The 18,867-nt window shown below is 43.9% G+C and overlaps 1 long non-coding RNA gene across 1 annotated transcript; it reads right to left on the bottom strand.

The window, feature by feature from the left end:
• Positions 1-272: 272 nt before the first annotated feature.
• On the bottom strand, positions 273-10,250 carry LOC125338447. The gene is made up of 4 exons (XR_007208309.1): positions 10,101-10,250; positions 8,415-8,510; positions 1,125-2,799; positions 273-469 (listed from the first exon to the last, which is right to left on the bottom strand). It is a non-coding gene; the product is annotated as an uncharacterized LOC125338447 (long non-coding RNA).
• Positions 10,251-18,867: the final 8,617 nt, after the last annotated feature.

Raw genomic sequence — 18,867 nt, 5'->3', positions numbered from 1 at the left:
TTTTCTCAACAAAGTTAAAAAGGGATTTTTAATGACCACAGATAATTAGCATCCAGGTAATGCCTCTTGCTGCTGAGATGTTGTCTTGGTTTGAAACAAATTAGGAGGAAACATCCCTCCAATAGAACGTAGGTTTCTGCAGCCCCACCCCCACCAGGTTCAGAAAGAAATTTCTTGGAGGAAAATGAAAAAAGCTGTTTATTTAACAAGCAGGGTGCATGCAGGCACAAAAAAGAATGAATAATGTTAAATAATAAAAACTCTCGCTGTGGAGAAGACCTGGTAGATTCAGAGTCCTTTCTGTAGGTGTGGCTCTGCTCTCTCCGGAGCTGGGTGTGGCGTGGGCCCTCCAGGCTGCGGTGTGGGGCCTCCTGGTGATGGGGTTCTGGACTGGAGCAAAGCTGAACAGTTCCAGGAGAAGAAGAAGCCACAATCCCTGGAAAACTCCTTGCTTCAGCTAACAGGCTAGCTAAAAAGCAAAGAATTTTAACTCTCCATCTCTCTCTCCTGAGAAACAGAGCCGAAAGCTGGCTAAAAGCAGGAAGGTGCTCCCTTGGCTCTGCAGCGGTGAGAGCACAGGGGAGTCTGTGAGTTCTTGAACACAAATCACGCTGAAGAATTCACTCGGCTTCCCCCCCCCCCCATTCTCTCGGACCCAGCTTAAAGAAACTCATGTCTGGGCAATAAGTAGATGTCATGCGTTAGCAAAGACACAGAGGAAAATCTGCCCAAAAATGGCCATCAGCACATCTTGTAGTTCTTATATATTCCTTTCTGAAATCTCTCTTGCTCTCATATGCCCAGCTGTGAGCCACAGGGTTATCTCCTTGAGGGATTTTGCCTCCTTGAGTGACTATCAGAGTTCTGCTTGCTGGTGTGCTCTGCTCCTGCCTGGGCTTTGGACACTGACAAGTCATAATCTTTCCAACTGTTTTTCTTTTATTGGTCTGGATTTTGATTTTTTTTTTCCCCAGACAATATGCTCCAAAGTGTTGAGAGGCAGCCTGGATGCAGATATTCAGGCCAGAAGCCTCTCTCCCTCACAAAGACAAAGAAAATATAGATTCCTTTGCAGACTCATCGCAAGAGACACACAGGTCCCCTCTGCCCATCCCTGTCCTCACCTTGGCAAGTGGTGGTGCCCATGTTTGGGGGAGAGAAGCGTGGCTGGGCTGTTCTCTTTGCCCTCCATTGAGGAGAATGTCCTTCCTGGGTCCTGAGTTGATGCCTGTGTTAGTCTGCACTCAATACTCCAGCGAAGAGCAGCACAACAATGAGCACCAACGATTCACCTTGTTCACCAAAAACAACTCATCAAAAAGGAATGGTAACTTAAAGGAAGACACTGCATTTACAGCTCTTGAGAGACAACACCCTACAGCTACCACTAGGAACAAAGCAATGACTTAAACAAAGTCACCACTTTTCGTGGTGTTTGGCACCTAACCAGTGTCAAACCACGACATGGGGGACAAAAGTTCCACATCCAAGAAGATGAGATGAAGCTTGTTAGAAACTGCAAAGTGACATAACCTAAAAAACTCAAGTAAGTGCTGAACAGCCTCAGCTTAACTCTGTGTATCGCAATAGTCTTTCCCCACATTGTTGTACATGATGCCTTCACCAAGGCCACGTACGCTGTGATGGGCCATGAATGACACAGGTGCTGTGCCCCCAAGCTTCAGCCCATTGTTCAAGGCCTGGTTTCCTGCCCAATGGGCAGCCCCAGCCTTGCCCTCTGCTCCCACATGAGAAGCAGTGCACTGAGGCAAAGACTCCTGCTTTATCCCCCATATGGCATCCCAATTCTGGGGAGAATGAGGACCAGCCAGAAGATGGGCCCTTCACCCTCTTCTGTTCCTAAAATACCTTGTTTATAACCTTAACAGCCTGGACACTTGACATCTCCACTGTCTTTGATCGTCTGACATCTACTCTGTCTGCCTGCAGTTTCCAGCCTGGGAAGGATGGAAATTTCATGACAGTCCCCCTCCATTTAAGCACGTGCCTGCCTTAGGGTTGAGTCATCCCTGTTGAGATGATTTGCAAAGCAAAGTTGTCCCAACCTGAGCTCACTGTGCTCTGGGTGCTGCCTTGCCTGTCCTCCTGGGGCTGTGAAAAGAACACTCGCAGGCATCAGCTGGTTCACAATGCACAAGCTCAGAAGCATCAGAAAAAGTGTTTGACCTTTGTGTGTCAGGAGCCTTTTGAGCAGGAGAAAAAAGGAACTTGGCAAGCCTTTTGATGTGTCTCAGTGAGCAAGCAGCAACATCAAAAAGGACAGGAAAAGATTTAGAAAATCATACTTGTAATAGCTAAACACAAAACTGTCCAAAAGTGATGATTTTGATAGTTTCAGAGACAATTTGCCTTGTGTTGTGCCTGATTTGCTGTCTTTTCACATAATACAAAAACTTGAAAATAAGACACAGTCAAAATGTTCTGGAGAGGTAATGGCTGCTTCGTTTCCTGGGCTAACATTCTGCCTCAATTGCACTTTCTCCGTTCTACAGTCAAAGGTGGAAAGTGTCCATAGGCCTCAAGATGGAGATGATTTAGGCTGTATTATTTAGAGCTACTCTAAGTGAGGGGAGAGACAAGGAGATGAAAACAATCCTTCCCTTTTACCTTTCTGCTTGCCCTCCTACAGTGAAAAATCTCCCCTTCCAATGGGCTTTGCTATAACCCTGGTCTGGGAAGCTCAGGTGTTTAACCAACAAAGTCCAGCAAAGAAGAAACTATAACAAGGACTGTGACTAATTAAGATGTTATCTTGTGAGCACATTCAGATGAAAGTTCCTGGGAAGAGAATAAAAAATTGTAAGTAGCTGTAAAGTGGTTCTTTTCACCAACCTTAAAGCAGGGTACCACATAACAACTCACAGCTGTGCATATTTGATCCCCATCTAGCATCAGTTCATGCATTATTTACATCCTTATTACTGGCAGTGGAGTTGAACAGAAATGATGGGAATATCTGTTACACCTGATGGGAGACAAGCATTTTGCATAGCTCACACTTGTGGCTGAGCATGGCCCAGAACGGCTGGGGCAGAGGAGGTAGGAAAGCAACTGAGCTCAGAGAAACTGGAACTCCTTAGAAATCAGATAAATGGGAAGAGGAAGCATATTTTGGATTGCGAGCAGACACTCAGTGGATGGGAGAAAGAAAGAAAACTTGCTCACTTTGCCTCTACCTAGAGCTGCAGCAAAGAGCAGTTGAAGTAAGGAGAGGCATAAGAATTAGCAATGCATGAAGCACCAGCATGCTTCAGAGAGTGAGCTGAAGTCCTTGTTAGTAGTGTCCTTTGATTGACACTTGATGCTAAAGGTAAGGGGTCAGGCAGGTTTCTTGGCCACTAACCCAGGCAGGGAGCTGCTTCCTGGCTCGGAGATGTCTAATAAGGCACAAAGGGCCTTGACACTCCCTTAAAAGAGATGGTGAGGCACACCACACCCTGTGGTGATCAGGCAGTCTCCTGCCATCAGGAATCCCACGACTGCTGTCATGTAGTCCGGTTTTGGAGGTGACTGGTGACAGCTTTTATATGGATGACTGCTCATGGGGAAATGGATGGACACCACCAATTACACTTCCGCAGAGCACTCGACAGCAGGTGGCAGCTGAAAACTTTGCTTCCTTTTCAATGAGGTCTAAAACAAAACCATAAAAAGCTGTGTTTTCTATACCTGAAAACCATTTTGGCTCCTTCATACTGTCTCATAGGCACCCTGGAGCAGATTACTTCTGCTGTCTTTACATAAATGCTCCAAACTCCTTGCTGGACAGAAGGGACAACCTTTCAGACAGGCTGCCAGGCAGAATGGTTTGGCTCTACTGCTGCCTCATTGTTATTAGCAGAAGTGTATTCCAGGACCACATCCAACTGCAGGCAGAAGCAGGCAGGAAGCTAGCACACAACCTCCCATACGCCATCTGCCCTAAAAACTGGAATCCAACCCCAACCCAGCCCTTCAGGCAGTAACATGACTATACCCAGGTCAGCTGAAACCAAACTCTCTGCTTGAATAAGCAGACCTCCAAGGATGACTTTTCTGATGCACACTGTAGCACCATGCTGGATCATCACACATAAGATGAAATTAGCCTTTTTCCTGCCCTGAACGCCAAGTCAGAGCCAATTTTTCACAATTGGTCCACGTGGGTCATAAAACAGTAGCACAAGATTGCAAAATCTCTGTGTGCTGGCCTGGCTGCAGAGGAGGAACGTGAGGAAGAAGTCAGCAGCACGAGGCTCACGTCTGGTCAAGTTCCTGTATACATGAAGGGTTTAAACTCAAATGTTACCAGCTGCAGCCACCCAAGGCAGCCAAGGCTCAATGACAAGCAAAACTTCTGTGTATGAAGGTCACAGGAAGAAAAAAGGTCCAGAGCTGTACGAAAGGCCATGGTCCATTTGGAGGACCTCTGAGCAGTGGCCCCCTGGGGAGGCATAGCTGCCAGTGTGCATAATTGCCAAGAGGTTTACAGGGAAAACCCACAGCACAGCAGGACTCTTAATGTTGTCCAGATCAAAGCAGTTTTGTGGTTTAGAAAATGTGTCATCTGAGGGAGGGAAAAAAATTAATGGCAACCTCTTCCAGGACAACCTAGTAGCGCCTACTTGGTACAAATACCTTGTGTGAGATTTGTATAACTCTCACAGACATCTGGAAAACTGCCAATGGGCATGAGAAAAGAGGGCACAGCAGCCCCAGCAGCCCCAGACCAAAGACAAGTTCATGTGCATGGACTAGGTTTGTAGGCTACACCACATTGCAGCCAGTTCAGCCTGCTTTCCCCTTCCAGGGCACCTGGACAATTTTGACTGGTCTTGCATGTTCTCTAGTGTTTCATGGTGGTTTGGGAAAATGTGAGGAGACATAGCTTCAGCTTTCCAGAAGCTTCCCTTGCAAGGCAGCCTTGCACAGGAGAGCTATAGAAAAACTCTTTATATACCAGCCCTCCCTCCCTTCCCAAGTTCTTCTATGCAGGGGTGAGGTGCAGATGCACCTCAGCATTTGCTGTTTGGAGACAATCCTGTACTTGAGACCTTTATTTAACTCACCTGATTTGGCCTTACTCTGGGGTAAGGGCAAATCACTCCATGCGACTGATGTAAGCAAGCAGTAGGACAAGCCTGGTGTGGGGGGAATATGTTTGTTAGCACATTCCATCCATCCAGTTATCCACAGATGCCTAACGAGACCCAGGAAGGCAGCCACAGGCCAGGCAGCTCAGACTTCATCTGTAATTGCTGCTTGTGCAACAAGTTGCAATCATATGACAGCTACAAACTTTAAGACTATTGCCCCACCAGGAACATAAGCAGGAGGAGAGACCTCCCTGACACAATTTTAATTCAGATCATCTCAGGAACCCTGTGTGCTATGAGAATCACAATTCATGGGCTAAATCCTGAAGGCCTTGCTCAGCACTTTTCTGGAATTGAAAAGCATTTGTGGAGGCTGTGCAGAAGCCCTTACCTGGCTAAATGCTTTGAGACCAGGAGCCCTGCTTTCCCTGAGGAGATATCTAGCACCACAAAAGCCTGCTTTGCTTTACAAAGCACAGAAGAGGGATTCTCTGACCTGAGGAATCCACAGTATAGGAGATGTCAATATGAGGGTGGGCAGTCTCTTAGTCTTGTAGTGGATTAATCTCCATTAACCTTTAGGTCTTTTAGATTTTGCCATATTTGAAACAAACAAACAAACAAAACAAGCAAGCAAACAAACAAACAATACCAATGTTGTGAATCCTTTTAGAAACCAAAGGTAGCAGGCCACTCTTGCATGTTTTCCAGTGAGACTGGACAAGAGCAGTGGCTGGGCAGCTTCAGAGGAATTCTTGCTTGTTCATAACGTTATGGCAGGTGCTGACTGGGGGTACATTTCTCAGCCCTACCAGGAAAATGGAGAGAGAGCTGGGAAAGAACAGGCATCTGAGTCCTTGCTTTGAAACAGGCGATTAAGTTCTACCTTGTGTAGCACTGTGTATGTTCTGGTAATGCCTGCTGAACCCAGTGAAGGCAAGGGGTCCTGTGGCATTGGGTACAGACACTCAGCCTATAGTAGGCTGGGGGCATTGTTTCTTACAGAACACAGCAAGAGGTCACACAGAAAGATGCCTCTCCTCTTCAGTATCTACCGTTAGGGCTGAGGCTCTTTCAAGGATTCCCTGCCCTCCAATCTCTGACAGACTGAGGTCAAATGAGAACACAAATCTCATTGATAAGGTTGTAAAATATGCCATTTGAATGCCAGATACAATTAGAAATGAAGATAATAGTGATGTGATAGCATGTGGGGAGGAGATGCTGAATCAGTTGTAAAAATGGGCAATATGTTAAAGGAAGCAGCAGATCCCAAGCAGACTGAAAAGGTTTTACACTGCACAGCAAAAGTAAAATCTGGATGACAGTGCAGGAAGCTTTACTATGAGCACACCAGTCACTGTGGGAGGGTTTGGAATATCTTCAGGGAAATCACCCTCTTATGACACCCAAATTGTTTTGGGATAACTTCCAGAGATACCTGTGATTTCACTACATTAATGTGTTGCATTAGATTCCCTGGTACACTGATTTTCAGCCTGGACATCTATCTAGCTGAACTGTCTCTAGGTGATGGTGGTGTGTGCCCTTAAAGAAATTAGTTCTTTAACACTGTTTGTGCAGCACCAGGGATATAGCAAAGAGAGGGAATCCCCACACACACCCCATTATCAGGATCACAAGGACAACTTCCCTATTCCTTATTTGCATCAGCTGCTGTGGCATATATGCTCCAGGTCACACAGGAATGGCCGTACAACTCCCACCACTCAGACTACAACCCCACGCATATTTGCACAAGAAAAGGCTGGAGACTGAGGTGGAGACGGAAGGAAAAGGCTGGGTAGAGTACTGCACTGCTCTAGCAATGAGAGTTGATGAAAGGCAGGACAGGTGTCACAGTGCCCTTTCAGCCACCCCAAAGCACCTCAGCAGAACTGAGAGGTGATATGGTCCAGGTGAAGAGGACCTTGCCTGTACCTCAGAAGAAGGCAAGGCACAGGGAAGAGCTCTTGCTTTCCTGGCTCACGGTTTCTTGTTTATGCTATTTCTGAGATAGTGACCCCACATGAAGCTTCAGACACAGAAAACAGGCCACTTCACCCTAATCTCAGCCTCCTTTATTGCCTTGTGTTCCAGTTTGTTAGTACGGAAAAGTTGGAGCCAGCAGACCCTGGCAGCTCAGCCCGACACACCCCTGGGCCCTTTGCATACTGTGGCCATCCACGGGTACACCATGCCCAGGGCACTCTCTTAGAGTGCTCTGCCTTTCCCTTCCCAGCCACACAAGCACCCTCCTTATCCCCAGCATACCTCTGCATCTCCACCAAGTCAGAGCTCCCATCTTGGCCGAGCTTAAGGAAAAGCAGCAGAGAAAGCAAATGCTCCGCACCCGTGAGAGGGTGTTTCTGTGTAAGTAGTACTGGCACACACACAGCCCTGGCACAAATGGACCCAGCTGTAACTTTCACAAACTCCAGACAAGCCTAAGCTGATGGTGGGAGCTGAGGCCACCAGGGAGGAGGTTTCTGGCCACCAACCCCAGAAATTTGGGTTAAGCTTTCATATCAACAAATCTTCCCTTTATATTTAAAACTCCCTCTTGTCTTTCTGCTTTCATACTCTACACCAAACATGCTTTACCTACTGGTGGCTTACTGATAGTGAATCAGATGGAATAACCATTTTTCTTGCACTATCACAAAGCCCCATTTTGGGGTAACTGCATGTGTGGAATTTTCCAGGTGGTTGTGATAAGCAGCCCATGTGAACAGAAAAATAAACAGTATGGCTTTTAGATGCTACTCAAATTGCCCTGGATTGTTTCCGCAACACCTGCACAGGCCCTTAACCAAAGCCTCTGGCTGCCTCCAAGTGAAACGGGGCATTTGATGCTATCATGACAACCAGATGCTGAGCAGAGAATTTAGAAAGTGTCAGCAAACAATACTGGAGTTGTTGGGATATTTAAAAGTGTCTCGAGCAACTAGAGTACATAAAAGGGAATAGCAATTAATTCACAGTGGTCCACACCATTGATCTAACACACAAATGGGAGGAGCAGGTGACTAAATGTCATGCTTCTGGCTTGTACCTGAAACCCAGGTAACAGATTTCCACTTCCTTATCAGACATGGTAGAAAAAAATGTGTAGTGATGTACTGCAGTGGCTGTGGAGTCAGATAACTCCAATAAGAGGGGTTGTTTTCTCTAAACCATAGAAAAATGAAGAGTATAGAAGAAAAGTCCAGTTTCAAGTCAGTTGCTTCCCTCCTATTGTTTTCTTGAATATATTTTAATTTTCACATTTAGCTGAATTATTTCTAATTAGTGGTATGTTATATAAATCCCTCTTACCTGAAATCAGATTTTTACAGATTCTTCCATCCACTCCTGCTCTTCTTAAAGCCAACAGAAGTTTTGTTGATAGGAGAACTAGTTCCAGTGCAGATCCTGGTCATGAGAACCAGTGTACAGGCATCAGAAAGGTGAAGGCATGTACATGGGATAACTGTGTACCTCCCTCCACACATGTCTTTTAGCAAAAGGCACAGAAAGGGCATATTTAGAGGGCAGTCCCATGTCTGGGCTCAGCAGGGATGCTGTGCTTGCTGTAGGTGCCAAATGCCCTCAGATGATGCATTGTGCAGCAATATATATGTCCAGGCTAGAGAAAAGGGCTAGAAAGGGCTTCTGGGATGATCAAGCTGAGCTCTTGACTGCCACAAACACTGAATCTTAATTCCCAGTATGAATTTTCAGACAGGACAAGAGGGGATAGTCTCACTTTCCCCTTGCACCCCTGCCCCATGACACTGCATACCACATGGTGGCCAGGCTGTCCAGTCCCCCTGCCCTGTGTGTGTGAGCTGGTTTCTCACTGTGCATCTGCTTCTCAGAGCCCCTGAGGTTATCATGTGTCCCTGAAAAGCCTTTGAATTGCCTGGCAGTCTTGTTCCCAGCCTTAAGCATTGAGCTGTACGAGGGAAGAAGGCCATACACCTTATTGCTCCTGCAGCTACACTTGTCGGTCTTGGTCTGGCCCTTGACCCCTTCCAAAACTCTTCAGTTGCCATTTTCCTAGAGTGGACCCCCCACTTCACATCTTTCACAGCCTGCCCCATGCCAAGGACTCCGTCCTCCCTCATCTCCTCTCTGCCACACATCCGAGCCTTCCAGTCCTTCGCATCCCTGGTTGCTCACATGGTCACCTTCCCCAGAAATCCTCTGCACTTTCAGTCTTCTGCCTTCCCCCTCCCTGGTGAGCATTTGGCTGCAACGCCAGCTCTGTGGCCCACAGGTGATCCAAAAGAGGCAAAAAGAGAGCAATCCCTGTGACACTGATACCTACATCTCCCTCTCTTTGCTTGTTCAGTCACATGGGACTGAAAAGTACCAGAAAGGTGCAGGCATGGGATATCATTCAGATACAGCGTACATCTATTTTGTGAATTACAAGCAGGAAAACTTACGGGGTGGTTGTGGGCAGCTCCCAAAAACAGCCTCAGTGTTTTTCTTCAGCCGGTGCTGCACCTCAGGTAGTCCTTCAAGGCTGGAGCTGAGGCAGCACGCAGCAGCTTGGAGACTGCTCTGTGTGTGGACATGAATTCAAAGGTCACAAGAAAAGCAGAGGCTCTTGGAGTCATGCACAAATTCTGGCTGTGCCAGATGAGCCGGGAACACCATGCACAGAGCAGACACTAGAGCCACATAGCCCATGGGAAAAAAATCAGCCCAAAGGCTTGAAAGGAGACAAATTTCTTACAAACCACACTTTTCCTGCAATACCAACAAATTGTGCTCACGAAATCTACCTCTTCTTTTAGAAAAATTCACCTGACATGCTCCTTCTCGTGAGAAATGTTTCCAAGCCCAAAGTGAGTGCAAACAGATGCAAGTATGTCAGAGGCTGTGAAAAGCTGGAGAATCTTTATGGGAAATGGCAGCCCCAAAGAAATACACCCAAGATTGACTTTGAAACTTAATGATGGTAAGGAATGGTGTCAAAGGGGATGACTTTCATGAAATATCCAGACAGCTCACCTGTTCTGTAGCTCTCAGTGCTGCTGCTACCTTCCCAAAGGCCGATGCTCCTGATTCTCCCTGCCTGGCTACCAAAACCTCCACTGCTCGTCTCAGGATATAGCCTGGGATTTTTTTTTTTAATCATTCTGTAGTGCAATGACAATGTAATATTTAAGAGGAGTATGAAATTAAATGTGGTCTCAAAGTAGGTCTCTTCGTGAGTGCTGAACAAGGTGCATTATTCATTTTCATATTTAATTCATTCCAAAACTCCATTTGTGGATCCTGTTGATGTGTGCTGACCTGAAGCAGCACAGAATCAGTGTTTCTCACCACAGAATATATGGGGACCCACACCACATCTTGGAGAGCTCTCTTCTACTTCTTGGGTATCTTGAACATAAAACACAGAAGTTCATATCTGGATTCAGATGGCTCAGTGGCTTGGGCTGTTGTCTGCAGTTAAAGGTGGCTTGGTGCTCTGTGGGCTCATTTTTCAGAACTGCTGAGCATCAAACTCGGCTTCAGGAGCTAAGCTTTGAAATTATAAGTATTATTTGGTGATGAATACTGTGAAAAAATAGGTATATCTCAAATCATGTCCCCCAAGTTTTTTAATTTTTCACTTTAATCTATCTCAGTTTTGCCAAATCAAAACTACCTTGCCTTAGTCTAGCTCAGTTTGCCATTAGCTATGGACATCACCCCTACAGAAGAGTGGAAACAACCATTTATTTCCAGTAGCAGTGTTTGAACAGCATGCAGCAACTAGGATGCAAATTCACCTGTGGAACAGTCAGGGGAAAACCAATTTTGCCTCACTGCTCAGTAAGTTAGAACCGCACATTTCAAACTGAATGAGGTGATGAAAAAGCTAAAACCAGAATATATGATCAGGTAATTAGCAGTATGCAAAGGGACTGAATTAAAGTGGCAAAGGACTCCCTGGTCCTGGTCTTTCCAATCTCTGTCTGCTTGACTTTGCAGCCTTAATGTTCTCTGAACACAGATTTTGAATTATAAATTAATATTGTGTGTGATTCTGTGATTTATATTACAGGATTACCCTCATTTCCCCCTCAAGACAAGATGCACCAGTTCAGGCATAGCATCTGATCCACAAAGCCTACTGCCTAAGGAGACTAGTATAGGAGGAAGGGAATAAAGGAGAAATAAAGCTTAAACACATATGGTTGTGTGTATATATATGCACACACACATACACAAGAGTGCATCTCTATATTTAAGTTACATATGTACTGATTTAAATACTCAGCATTTTTAATAAATGTATATGCATAGAGTGCTTGCAAAACTATATGTGTATGTATATATATGTGCAAATATATATATATTTATATATGTCTTGAGTATGTAAGAGAGCACTGCCCTTCCCAGGTGCCTTGCAGCTTAGATAACATACAGTGGCTGGTTTTCCTGCTGGTGTCATAGCATCAGCAGGCTGTGAGAGGCATATCAACGACAAGGCCTTCCAGGTTTCTTCAGGGACATGCTCCATGCGTAACGTGCAATGGTAGTGCAAAAATGTTGGTGAAAGGAATGAGAAAAATTTTGAAAGCTTCTAGGAAATTACCTTTCTTATTAGATTTGGCTGAAAAAAGAAGCATTCTCACAGGAAATTATTTTTCAATTTCTTCTATTTACTTGTCTTTGGTAGACCTTGCCCATTTTGCTTATTCAGTTTGAAGGAGAGAGAGCAAAACCTGATATTTTTACTTTCCAAAACTATTTTTATGTGCATCACATGAAAATTGAGATTTAATGTATGAGTTTTAACATAAGAAAACACTTTTTCACTGTGAGGGTGACTGAGCACTGGTGCAGGTTGGTCAGGGAGGTTGTAGAATCCCCATCCTTGGAGACGTTCAAGTGCTAAATATGTGAATCTGATGATTTAGATTTTTCATTTATATAATGTCATTTACTGTCATCTATCTGCAAATGGCAAAAGTGGTACTCAGTAGTTTCCAGTTATTTTTGAGTCATTAAGCACTAAATGTTTTCCAGTAGAAATACAGATTTATCTCCAGTAAAATGAAACCTAATCACTGGGAGTTTAATTTTCTTACTCATGGTTTACTGAGTCTCCTGGTCCTGGGTCAGAGAATCCCAGCACAGCTCCAAAGGCTCCAGTAATCTAATTGTTATCATTAATAACCATTTATTTTCTTGGAAGGACTTTGAGCTCTATAAGGCACATTCAAATACCTACCAGTGAGTAATAGAAATCATTGAGTATTGAGCCACATGGCACTGCTCCCATCCTTCAGGTACTAATAGAGATGCCCCATAAACATCTGTGGACTGTTCTTGGGGCACAGGTAAAGGAAATACCTGTCAGTCTCACACACAGGAACCCTGGGTTCTAACCCTTAGTAGGGTTTGTTTCTGGAGTTCCACTGATTCATTTTTGAAGCAGGCAATTGCCTATTTTAACCAACCTTACCAAAACCAACACACCTCTTACAAGAGCACCGAACATCCCATGAAATCCATGCAAATACTCTTTTGCCTTCTTGAAAGCCTACTTGTGCCGTGTACAGACTAACAAATCAAAGTGCCTGCAGTGGTGACTAATGCCTCCCTTGAAGAAAAAGACTGGTTTCTGCGATCTGCTGTGCTTAGCAAACCTGCCTTTCCTCATTCTCACCAGTGTAAATAAAGACTAATTTAACTGAAATCAGTGGTTATACTGCTGGGTGTAGTAGGATTTGATTCAAGCCCATGGTGGTGAGTATACAGTTGTTGACAAGTGTGCATAAAACAAGCCAATTACTCAGCTCTCAAAAGGACTGGGAAACCTTTACATCTGTACCAGCTAAAGTCTGTTCTTTGGAATGACTGATCTCATCCTGGCCCAAAAGGTAAAGGAAGAGAAAAAGAAAAATTCCCTTGTTCTCCTTATTCTGTTATTAGTTAGCATTTTTATTAGTTAGCATTTTTCTATATATTAATAGCACTCCAAGTGCCCACCCTTCCTTCAGGGCCTGCTATGAAGGGATGAGTGTAAGAGGAATGACTTTTCAGTGGAGGAAATGAGTGGACCAATGAATCAAGGAGACAACACCTTCCAAAACATGGGGAAAGGCAAGAAGGCATGGCTGAGAGGAGGCAATCACTCACATGCCACATGCCTCTTAGAGTCTTTGTGAGTCTTTTTTTTCATTCAAGCTTATTTCACAATTGCATTCAGTTGCTCCAGCCTTCGCACAGACTGACATGAGAGAAATTGTCCATCAGTGTTACAAATGGTCTAGTTCTTACTCGACAGTTGTCTGCTGTCACACAGATTTTATATTAATCCTGGCCGCCTGGAACACATGGCTCAGAGTCTCATCTTGAGAACCTTGCCTTAAGTCTGAAGTTAAAAGCAGGGGGTTCTTTTCCTATTTCTGATATAATATACTTGAAACACATGTACTGAACTCTGGAAATTTCTGCTACTTTATATTCCTTGATAAAGGCTCTTCCAAAAAAAGCTCCTGTATGTGTTGCAGTGTTTGCTAGAGGCACAGTGGTAAATGGGTACTCTGTGTCCTTTTGGTTGGCATTAAGATTGTAATGAATCATTGATAAAGCTAATAATGTACTCAGTTTAATCTAATATTACAGCACAGTAGCTGCACCCAGGGCTTACAGCACAGGAATATACAAAAGTAATTAATTTTACACTACTGCTGCTAACTGCGGTTAAACCTCTCCAGGTCATGAAAGTTTGCTAAAGCAAGTGAAGAAAATGATCACTGTAGACTGGGCAGGTGCTCAGTTTTAAAGAGCTGTGCCAGACTCGGTGGCACTTTAACAAAAGAGGATAATTATATCTGATACACATCTGATGTATCCCAAGCAGCCCATAACAGAGCTATTGACAGCTACATATGAAACTGAGCTACATGGGAGCTCACTTCAGATAGGAATCGTTGCTTCCCAAGTCTTTCATGGAGCATGATGGATGTTTACTTCACAAGCAGACTCATTTCATTTGCAAAGTAAGAATAGATAATATGGGCCCAAAGTAATCATAGCCCTGAAGCCAGCCCCTTTGTTGGCATGTACCATAATAGCTCTTTGATGGGAGTCATGCAGTCATGGGCCAGGTGGAGCTCTGACCCACTCCCTGAAATTACAAACTAAGCATTGTCTTTTAAATTAACATTTTTTTAAAGTTTAGATCGGAGTATTATATTCCAGTTTGCTATACATTTAAGTAGTGTCCATAGACAGACAATTCTCATCTGGTATCATGTCCTACCGAGGTGGAAAAATTTAGTTGAACTCACTCCTCTGACAGCAAAAGCCAGAACCAAATTAAGCCCAAATTTATGCTGGTCTGTGGATCATCACAGCCCAAGACATTCACAAGGGCATTGATTGCTTCCTCACTAACAACAATGCTGCATTTTCTGCCTCTTCAGAAACTGTACTGTTAGCTAGAGCATAAGAAGCAGGGCAGGATAGGAAAGGAGAGGATGCGACAGGACAAGGATACATTGCTGGCTTGAGCTTGTGATGCCGTCAGACTCAGTCTTCTGCTACGTTGGAAATGTTTCTGTCTCAGAGACTACCATCGTGCTACCCATCTGCCAGGCTCACTCTCCAGACTGATCAAGGAAACATCAGCTCAAGCCTCCAGCCAGCCTCTGAGGGAAACCATCCTCTTCCTACCCAAATGCCCAGCATGTTCTATCTTCAAAGGAAAGTCAAACAGATGGACTTGACCAAACAGGAATTTATTGGGCAGGAGAATTGAAGAGCAGAAAAAGCTCCCCAAAGACAAGCAGTCATTCCACAGCCCCACATGAACTTGTCTCTTGGTGGAGGCCTGTTTGGCCAGATAGCCACTGCCCCCCACTGCTTAGGGCAGGCTAACCAGAGATGCCCTCCTCCTCCGCCCCTGCAAACTGCTCTGCTTTGACTGATGCCTTTCTGCACCAACTCCGCAACGAGCAGCGAGGGCAGCAAGTCCCCTGCCTGGTCCCTTCCCTTGTCCATAAATTCTTTACCTCAAGATGACAAAAGCAGGTGGTGTTGCTACTCACCCTACTCATGTGGGGTTGGTTTGCCCTCTGGTATCATAACAGATGGGTGTATTTCACATCAGGTTATGACACAGCTACTCTTTTTCCTCACACTACTAGGACTAGGACAAGTCAGACATGGTGGGACAGAGCTGGGGATCAGGTCCTAGCAAAGTCAACAGTCTCCAAAAGGTTAGGCTCCTGCGTCATGTTTAGCAGCAGTGCTAATGAAGCAGAAGAGCTCAGTGGAAAAAAAGTCCAAAGACAGATAAAAACATTAACAGAGATGGAACAACACAATGAAACAAGAGTGCTATAGCCAACTGAAATAACACTGAACGTTGGAAAACTGCTATCAATCTAGGAGATAGCCTGTCAGAGCTGAAAAACAGGGCTTTGGCACAATCACCCATGGGTTTGCCACCTCTTGATTTGAGCTTTAGAGCTAATCTATTTTTTTGTACTTGTTTTACAAACCTTGTCCAGCTGGATGGAGATTTACAGAGAAAGTTCACTGTGTTGATCAACATTGAGGTGAGTTTTGTCAAAAACACAACTCTTCCGGCAGTATGTTGAGTTTTATGGTGATAGTCATTTCAGAGTCTTATTTTGAACATTCTGCTGGGAAGTCTTTATCACCAGGACCATTTGGTTAAACAGAGAAGATTCTTAAAACTATTCAATGTTGCTTTTTAACAGCAAAAGTTTCTATGGAGTCATTGTTTTATCTCTAAAGTTGCCATAAATTTCCATCAGCTACTTTCCTTTTTCACTAGAGATCTGTGATGATAACAACAATAATAGGTCAAAAACAATTATGAAAGGTCCTAGCAAACTAATTTGTATTCAGAAGGATAGGACCTGCTTTGACTATTGTCCCTGCTATTCACAAATCCCTTCATCAGTTGAAGTTTCTTCATGTGCTCATTTTCTTGCCATTTGTCTTGGCTTTCTTCAACTGCCCTTTAGTTTTGCATAGTGGAGATTAAAAGGCAAAAAAAGAATAATGAAGAAAAAAGACCCAATTGCTTGAGATGATTTTTCTGCTTGGTGGGAATGTCTGTCTCTTCAAGGAGACCAATTAACATTCTCATCATCTCTCTGGACCTAATCTAAATATGAATAAAATATCAAACCCTTCCTAAAATTGTTCTTTGTTCTTCTTATCATACTGAAATTAACTTTTTGACAAGATGCCTGGCAGAGCTTCTACAGAAAAGGCATGATTCCTCCCCATCCACATTTGCATAATATAATGCAGTTGCATGTATCACTGGGTAGTGCTACTGTAACAACGGACACCCATCTTCCCCAAAAAATCCCAACTGTCACATAACAATTCAGAACTGTCCCAAAGTTTGGGGAGTTTGGATATCCAGATTATGACACGTCATTTATGAACACACGGCACCACACTTTTTAATTTGCTTGAAGAAAAGAGATTGTACTGAGCACTGAACATCTCATAGAAAGATGAAAACCTTGTATATGGAAACATTTGCAAAGTTCTTGCTGACTTCTGGCTAATTATGGTCATTCCCACAAGTAATTACATAAAGTGCTCTTGCAATCAACGTAATTGTGCTAAGTTGTTGAAAAATAAGCTTCATTAGATTTTGCCTGGTAAAATGTACTGTTTTTCAAAACCTAAATTTTTATCTTAGTTGTCAACAGGACTTTAAAAGTAAATAGGTTTTCTTTTGTCTTCCTTTTCCCTTTCTTGCATGCTGGTGTGAGATTTTTTACATTCATTACAGATTAACTGTAGTCAGAAAATTGACTATAACCTCTTGTAAAAAGCTATTATGTGTGTCTGCAAGTTATTGTATGGTTCTCTTTCATTTTGAAAACTATAAGATCTCTAGTCTTTATGGTTCTGGAATTAAAGGAATATTTCAAAATGTGAATATTGAGTGTTTAGGTAATTCTACCCTAAGTCTGTCGTGGGCTGAAATAACAAATAGTCACACAATAAGCAGAGCTGTTCCCTGACTCCTGCTGCACCCACACAACCATGCTTTGGAGGAAGAGAGTGATGTGCCAGAAGCATGCTCCCTCCCAGCAGTTTCAATTGCATTCTGTCTAGGATATAATACACCACCACCTCTCCCTTTCTGACCCCACATCTCTCCCTGGCAATCCGCCTGCTGCTTTCATTTCCTTTCCAAATGGTTCCTCTTTACTCAGCCATTTAAAAGGGGAAGCTGTAACTGCAGTAAGGTGCCCTCTGTGTCCTTCGCTGCAGCTAGGACTGTTTCATAGGACCTGCTCATGCTGTCAGCAAGCATTTGGACTGGCATCATAAGCATCTGCTGCTCAGGAACAGTGGGAAGTTGCTTGTGCTCTGGAGGGAGAATGGTACTGGGGTGAGAGGGAAGAGCAGCCCTGAGAGGAGGCTGAGGCTGCCCACAGCTCTGCTCCAGTGATGCATCAGAAGGACGTAGCCCCTTCAGGGGTATATTTAACCTCACTGGTATCCTCCATGGAGGGAAAGCCAGCTCTGTATCAGCTTAGCAGCCCTGGGTTACACCAGAGGTGCTAATTGTCAAAAGGATACAGTAAATGCCATGCTGAGTGTGAACATCCACTGGTACGCCTCCGCAATCCTCTGTCTGACACATACTTTTTCACATCATGTTTTCTTTTGGAATAAAAGCTACTTGCTTATCAGCAGTAGGTACTTGAGTCTCTCCTCTTTTTTATATTAGCTAAAATAAATCTCTTGTAACCCTAAGGACATACCGGGGTCACTATTTATTCCAGAGAAGGAAGACAGATATGGAGAGAATTTCATTAAATAGGACCTTGAATTTGGTATGGGACACCAACTGAGTAGCGTGAAATGGGTTGTAGTATGAAACGGACTCTCCCTGGCTTCAGTGCTCAGAGATGAGTGGGGTATCAGGACCCAGAGCCACCCCTCAGAGGTCTGTGGAGGCAGGCTGAACCTCCTAGCTCTCCAGCCTGCAACCCAGTCACTTGGGTACTAAGGCAGGATTGACCAAAGTCTTCTTCTGAAAAAAGTAAATGACAAGCCCTAAGCACAGTTTCAATAGATTTTCTCTTACTTTCCATGCCTTCCTTTCATTGTAAAGGAGATTTTGTCAGAGTCATCTGTAACAGCTGCACTGTAAAATACCTCAGTCATGTGGCTTTAAACAACCCAGAGGGAAAAAAATCCCAGTTCTTTAAATAAAGATACATGTATTCTTGTGACATTTCCATACAATTGCAATTTTCAAGGAACCAAACACTCATTACTACACAGTTCTTCAGAGGCCAAACCTGACCTTTAGTCAGAACAAATTCCCATTTGGCTAGGCTTATTCATACAGCCTACAGTTCTGTTTGAATTCTACATTGACTGAGAAAATTTCAAACTGGACTGGAGAAGAAATTAGATTAAGAGTAGGACTATTAAAAAAGCCTACATTGGCAGAGTAATGGGATAAGATCCTTAGCCTTAGGAACTAAGTTTCTCATCCTACATGTATGTTCCAGAGATCTAGATTTGGAGAAGAAGTACTTTAGAATAGTGTATTGTAACTGTAGGGAGGAAGATGAGGGTAAAGAATGACTACAAAGAGGTTAATCAAACTAGGATTTAAAAGCCCACTCAAATGTCCAACTTTTCCATATGGTAGATCACAGGTCAGAGAGACTGTCTTGCAAATTCTGTCTCCCCTGCTTCCAGGGTTGTGGAAATCTTCTTTTCTCTGGTACACATTCACATAATGCCCCTGGGG

Source organism: Corvus hawaiiensis, chromosome 26, assembly GCF_020740725.1.
Source record: "Corvus hawaiiensis isolate bCorHaw1 chromosome 26, bCorHaw1.pri.cur, whole genome shotgun sequence".
Classification (NCBI taxonomy): Eukaryota; Metazoa; Chordata; class Aves; order Passeriformes; family Corvidae; genus Corvus; species Corvus hawaiiensis.
Note: the sequence above shows the minus strand (reverse complement) of the source record. Positions and strands in the feature narration are given on the sequence as shown.